Source organism: Pyxicephalus adspersus, chromosome 3, assembly GCF_032062135.1.
Source record: "Pyxicephalus adspersus chromosome 3, UCB_Pads_2.0, whole genome shotgun sequence".
Taxonomy (NCBI): domain Eukaryota; kingdom Metazoa; phylum Chordata; class Amphibia; order Anura; family Pyxicephalidae; genus Pyxicephalus; species Pyxicephalus adspersus.
The window spans coordinates 88,330,527-88,337,290 of record NC_092860.1 but is presented as its reverse complement, the minus strand read 5'-3'; positions in this window follow the sequence as shown (position 1 = coordinate 88,337,290).

Sequence of the window (6,764 nt, the reverse complement as noted above, 5' to 3'; positions counted from 1 at the left end):
TAGTCCCAAAGAACTGAAAAGTAAATGCATGCAAAAAGTCATGAGCCATATGCCATATTCAGTGGGTACTTCATTTTCATCCCAAGACCAACAGGGGTTTCAAAGGTGTATAATAGCATCCTAATGTGTTTTACACCACCAGTACTTACCAGTCATATGGCTTTAAAAAGGGTTTTAAGCCTCATGATTGGTAATGGTAGTAGGAAATGTGTCAAGGTGTTATCATGCTCCTTTTAATCACCCATGTTTGAATGTAAATAGCACTTACTAAATTTGGCAAAATGCTGATGAGTCCTTGTTTGCAGGTATTTTTAAGTGAGCGCACATTTTTGCATAGTTTCAGCAAGCTTTAAGCTTTAAATTTCCCTCTCAACTCCCCGGGATTATACAGTGAGCACAGCTTCACATTATTTTATCTTTATATTTAACTGATCAGAAAAAGTACTACTCAATCCTTCTCTGTGTGAATCAAGACTTTTAGATGAATAAGACTCAAGTGAATTTTAAAGCTGTAACTGTGACTATTTTGGCACCATTGGGGCAAAAAAAGGGAGGACTGCCTGACCCACCCACTGCCTGACCCACACTCCGGGCCTGGATCCCAAATAAAAAGCTTCAATTCTACAACAATGCAGATACTGACAGTCCATCCAAGGCCCATCAATCCCCTTTAAAGGTAAAGATGAGTAACACTTCCTGGACTATATTTATTAACTAGGGAATCAGACATTCCCTTAAATTTTACCTTATGGTAATCACTTACTTCCATTAAAACCCATGGACAAGGGAATGTTTGAGAGAATGTCTGATTGTTTTATAGATAAAGCCCTTGTGTAGCTTATATCTTACCACAACATGTGTTAGGAGTGACACAGAGTAACTGCTCTGAGTCACATACTGCCTTCTTTAGTGAGAAAACTATATGTTTCTATATTAACCCCCCTAGCATTCTTATTCTGTCCGTATTTGCACGCAAAAAGCGTTACAATTTTTTGCATGGAAATATATTTTACATTATAGGCCTATAATTCTCAGGCATAACTCACTGAAATTTCTCCAATATTTAACAAATTTAATAACTAACTTTAAAGAAAAAAAACCTAAAAACTCTTTATAAAGATTGTTTTGTGTTGGACTCAATACTGTTATTTTGTATTGAATCCAATACAAAATTATTTCCCGCCGCGCCTCCCACACGAACCGATGCATGCACATCACTGGGAAACCCCAGAGAATCTCTGCACACGCAGAGAGGAGAATATCGAAGAAGGAGGGCGCTGCTGTAGGACCTGCAAGGACGAGAAGGACGCCGGAGGACATCAAAGAAACAAGGTAAGTGGGTTTTTTATTTTTTTTTAAGTGACCCCGAGTATGACTCGAGATTACCTCCTTTTGCTTGGAAAATCCACCCTGAGTCACACTCGGGATTACCTCTTGGGGGGATTAAATAAAACAAAAACACTTGCAAAAGCTTTACAGTTTGCTATCAATATGCTTTCAGGAAATTTAAAATACGGATTTTTTTTTCTTAAAGGGGATTTGATATAGTTTTTGGTGAACTTTGCTTTGCACATTCATAACAGTGATTTTGAATTAAAGAAACAAAACTCCAATATGAAATAATTATATATTCATTATATACAAATTTAAAAGACACAAAAAAAACACTCCAACACTCCAACCACAATATTGACTTCCCCAATAGCAGAGGAGGGTGCGCAATCTTGTTTTGGCACTATGAATTTATGTATCAACCTGAAATGACATAAGGTTGTAGTCCTGGAAACATATGATTTCTCCTTCCCCCTGCCAAGTTGGTGTTGATGTCATGCATTTAAGGAGAGGTTTGCATTTTTGCAAAAAACATTCTAGTGATTGTAGGATTTATAATATTGGATTATAACATTTATTATTTCCAGTTTACTTGAGTAGTATACTCTTGAGTTTTTTCAGCACCATAAGTAAGGACCATAAGTAACATTTTTGAATATGAGGTACTAGATTTATACAAATCCTATCTGGGCACATTGATAAACTGATAAAACTTACATAATAAACAAGGATATTTAAATATCCTTTGTTGTTACTAAACCTAATATCTCCAAGGTATTTTGTCTTGAAAGGTCATTTGGAACTATTTTTGGAGGTGTTTTATCAGTTTTAAGTTTGATTGCACTAATCTACTTGGTTTCTATTATTAAATGTGGTATATTTCTTTTTAGATCACTTTCCTGAAGAACAAAGTGTAAGGAAAGAAGCATAACGAGGCTTTTGTTGGCTAATTATATTCAAAACAAGTCAAAACAGCAAAAACATATAGTATAGTATATTTACATAGCATAAGTGTTTAGTAGTTTAAAAACCCCCATGCATTTTTATCATGCAAGGTTAGGGGGGTTATATGTTTCATATTATACAAGCCCTTCTAATATTGCAGAGTAAAGATCTTGATAGGTTGCTAAACTGGATCTATTTAAATGAAACCGTACACATGGAGTCCATAAGTTTTTTTTGACACGTTTCACCTTAAAGGCTTCCTCAGGGAAGCCTGGGACACATAAATTGATAAATCAACCATACAGTATACATAGGTGAGATATCTGAGACACAAAAAGGTTTAAATACTGTCAGGAGGTTATGTATCATGTATATCTGTATATTCAAATGGTAACATTTACCCTATACCAAAGCAAATAGCAGTCATATATAGCAAGCCAGGATGCTGAAACTGTAGGGCTAGTTGGTGACACCCATGTTATTATTATTATTATTATTATTATTATTAAACAGGATTTATATAGCGCCAACATATTACGCAGCGCTGTACATGTTCAAAATAACAGTTTCTTGTGGTGATAACAGATTAAATTAAACGTTTCCCAGGGTAGGATATCATTAAGGTGTTAGGGTATAGCCGAATATAAACTGTAAACAAGTACAGAGAACCTAAGAATACCACTTTTTAGTAAAATAAGTGAGAGCGTATGGTAGTCAAAGTATTTGACAGTAGGAAGTGCTTTCAAAGATAGTAAGTTCCTATAAAAGGGATATGTGATATTAAACAATTAATATGTAAGTAATCAAGAAATAGTTTTAGTATGGATACTACTTGAAGTACATAGATGTACTTACTAGGATGAATAGCAGATTTAACCTATCCACGCATTGTGTATTATTAAACCACATCTATGAGGAAGAAAGGTCACTAGTTGCTATGATATAAAAAGATATAACAATGCTTCTTGTATATAGTTATAGATTAAATTGTGTTTAGTAGGGTATATAATATTTTACGAAATGAAAGGGAAGCTAAAAAGGGGTGTCCTTAACTTAAATGATCATTAAGAACTTAACACTGGATCTGTTTTCAAAACACCTTTTAATGGTCGAATAAAGAAATAAATAACATATACATGGTCATAAATATGATGTCTCAACTGTCTTTTTGTTCTGCCAATGTAAAGAGCACTATACTTACATTCCATAAGGTAAATTACACCCGTAGTGGAACAATTAAGAAAGTTGAGAGGTGAAAATTGTTAACCATTAGGAAGCCTAGTGGCCGGGATGCTCCTTACATGCTCTCAGCAGTGCCCATATCTAAATTTAACTGTATGAGAGCATGGATCCATTGCTGCAGATTGGAAGTAGTTGACTAAGAGGGGTAGAATAGTACCACCTCCGTTGTCTCACATGCAAATCTTTTTATTACATCATTACCACTTAAAAATTTACCAACACTTGAAATAGTCCACATATTTTTTTAATCCTGATTCTATGTGTTTTTTTGTTTTCTAGTAGTAACTTTAAATAATCAGGCCCATGGTCAGAGAGTTGGGATGCAGCACACAAAAGCTCCATCTGTATCATCTGCAAAGAAAACTCACTTAAGATCCATTTCGGTTGGTATCACACCCCAGAGGTTCTTCATCAACTATTCCCTAGCTCTAGTCCTTATGTGCTGGTGCTGCAACTCCCATAGAGACACCCTTAAACAGATATTTTGGCAGTGCCCCCTTATCCAGGACTTCTGCCACCAAGATAATCAGTTATTGCAAGATGTCACATCTCAAAAGATCACAAAAGATGTAAATACTCATCTACTAAGCATCCCTATTCTGTAATCCCCAAATATTCTGGTAAACTAATATTGCATATTCTTGTGGTAGCCCGCATGCTTATTTCCTCTAAAAGGAAGTTATCCCTCTCCTCTTCCAGGGACGATCTTTTTAAATGCATCTAAAATTTCTGCTAGATGGAGTACCTCATCGCTTTAGTGAAGAAGAAGATGCAAAGATTTGATGATAAACAGGAGCATTGGGTACTTACCATTCACAGGTGTCCGCTTGAGATTCTGAACCACTAACAAAGATCCTCTTTCCTCCTGTCCCTAGTCCCCTTGTTCATTTTCGTCTTTTCCCCGTTTCTAATGTTATTTATATTGTGTGTTGACAACATTGTATCTCTGAAGAAAACACAGGGACACTGGACATTTTGGAAACATGCACCATTAATGACTTGTTAAAAGTACATACCTAAAGATGGAAATTATCTTGCCTTTAATGTTGTTTAGACTTTTCCATATGATATCCTCCAGAATGTTTATACTATTTTGTTTTTGTACTATGTATATACTTTTTGTTTACACCTTGCCCAGTTTAATCTTCTCTTTCCCATTCCTTTCATTGTTCTTCCACAAGTTTCTTTTTGTTGTACCCTGTTCCCCCTTTATGTTAAATGTTTTTTTTTTATTACAATTAATATCTCAATTTCTAAAAAAAAAAAGAAAAGAATGTAAAGAGAATGTAAACTCTGATCCCATTAAGGACTTTTTCCTTTGTTTCCTGTTCTGGAGATACAAGAAATCACAAATATCTCCTGCAGTTGTAGGCAAAACAACATCCATTGCTGAATGTGTCATCTGTTCCCCTTCTGATGCATGCTTTCATTCTAATCAGCTGAACAAAGAGAAAGGGTAAATCTCCTCAATGGAACCACAAACACCAGTAAAAAGCTAACACTGTAAAATAGAAATCGTCTTTGACAATGAATGCTAAGGTTTCGAGTAAGAAAGGCCAAAACTATGTTCTCAATTGTTGACTTCTGTCTAACGAAAAATGTATTCTACTTATGAAACATTTGTTTTTATTTTTTTTAAATATACTTAACTAGAAAGAAAAATGTGAAAGTTAAATTTTAGTCTTCATGGGAAAAAATAATCCAGTACTAAACACTAACCCTATTTCATACACATTGAAACAAAGCAAACATAGAAATTACTCTGCTTGTTATTTCCACTGGACTAAAAATCTAAGGGTTCACAAAGTAAGCCCTCACAGACACTAATGAGGACACACTTCAAGTGTCTCTAGTCCCATTTGTTATGAGATACTACATAATATTATTTTAAAGGATAATGAGTAGATTTACAAATACAGATGTGATATGTAATATAGCTGAAACTGTACCAGTCAGTGTTAACATTTCTGGAACCAACCAATAATGATCTAGAGCAGGGGTCCTCAAACTTTTTAAACAGGGGGCCGGTTCACGGTCCCTCAGACTGTCGGGGGGCAGTACTATAGTTTGAAAAAAAACAGGAGAAGATTCTTATGCACACTGCACAAAAAGTATTTATTGTATAAAAAACATGAAAGAACAATACTATATGCACAGCACACTTGCCGATCATTAAAAAAAGTGGCGTTTACTTTGGCTTTAAAATTGCTTGAGATTATTCCTGTGCATGGAAAATGCTCAGATAAATTTGAATTTTCACTGTGTGTATTGAAAATGCAAATTTATCTTGCATTTTCCATGCAAATGAATAATCTCAAGCAATTCATTAATTTGCTTCTTTTTATACACCCTACCCTACACCCAACACTACCCCACACTTTTTATTAATTAAAAAAGGGCTGCTAAAAAAACTTTGTCAGTGTCTGCTACCTGTCACTCACTGCTGCCTTCATACATGGATCACACTGCAGCACATGTGTACATGATCAATGTGCATAGTATGTTTATACTATTTACAAATGTACATTGATCATGTACATTTGTGCTGCAGTGAGCAGGCAATGAAGGCAGCAGTGAGTCTCTGCTTTGCTCATACCTTCTCTGCCTGATGGCTTCAGTCCGACAGCTCCAACGTTACCCCGGCAACAGTGGTGTCACGTGACCAGGTTCCCTGGAGTGCAGATGGCAGGCAGCCAGAACTCAGGCAGGAGAAGCAGCCTCAGCAGCCGGCGGGCCAGATGGACAACTTCAGGGGGCCGTATTCGTCCCGCGGGCCGTAGTTTGAGGACCCCTGATCTAGAGCATTGTTTCTTAGCCTTTTACACATAGGTAAACCCTTGAAAACAATGTCTGATCTTTATGTAAACCCTTGATATAAATACTTTTCCAAAGCTCAAAGTACATTGGCCTGGTGGTCAGTAGAAGAATGTCTCTCACACTGCTGGTCAGCTGGAAGAATGTCACCCTTACAGATAAGCAAAAAGATCATTGGTATCTAATAAACTGACCTAAGAGTTACAAATTGCTCTTTGCACAAGTAGCCCCTAAAAACCACTGAGAGAACCCTGGTTGAGAATTACTGATCTAGAGCCATGAAATGTACATGCTATTCCATATATTTCCACAAAATTCAACATAATTTGCACACAATTAATCAAGCTTAATAAAACCCTTCCAAAACAAATTATGATGTCTGATGACAAACATTGCTTTGCAACTGATCTTTCTGAAGATAGTCATCAAAT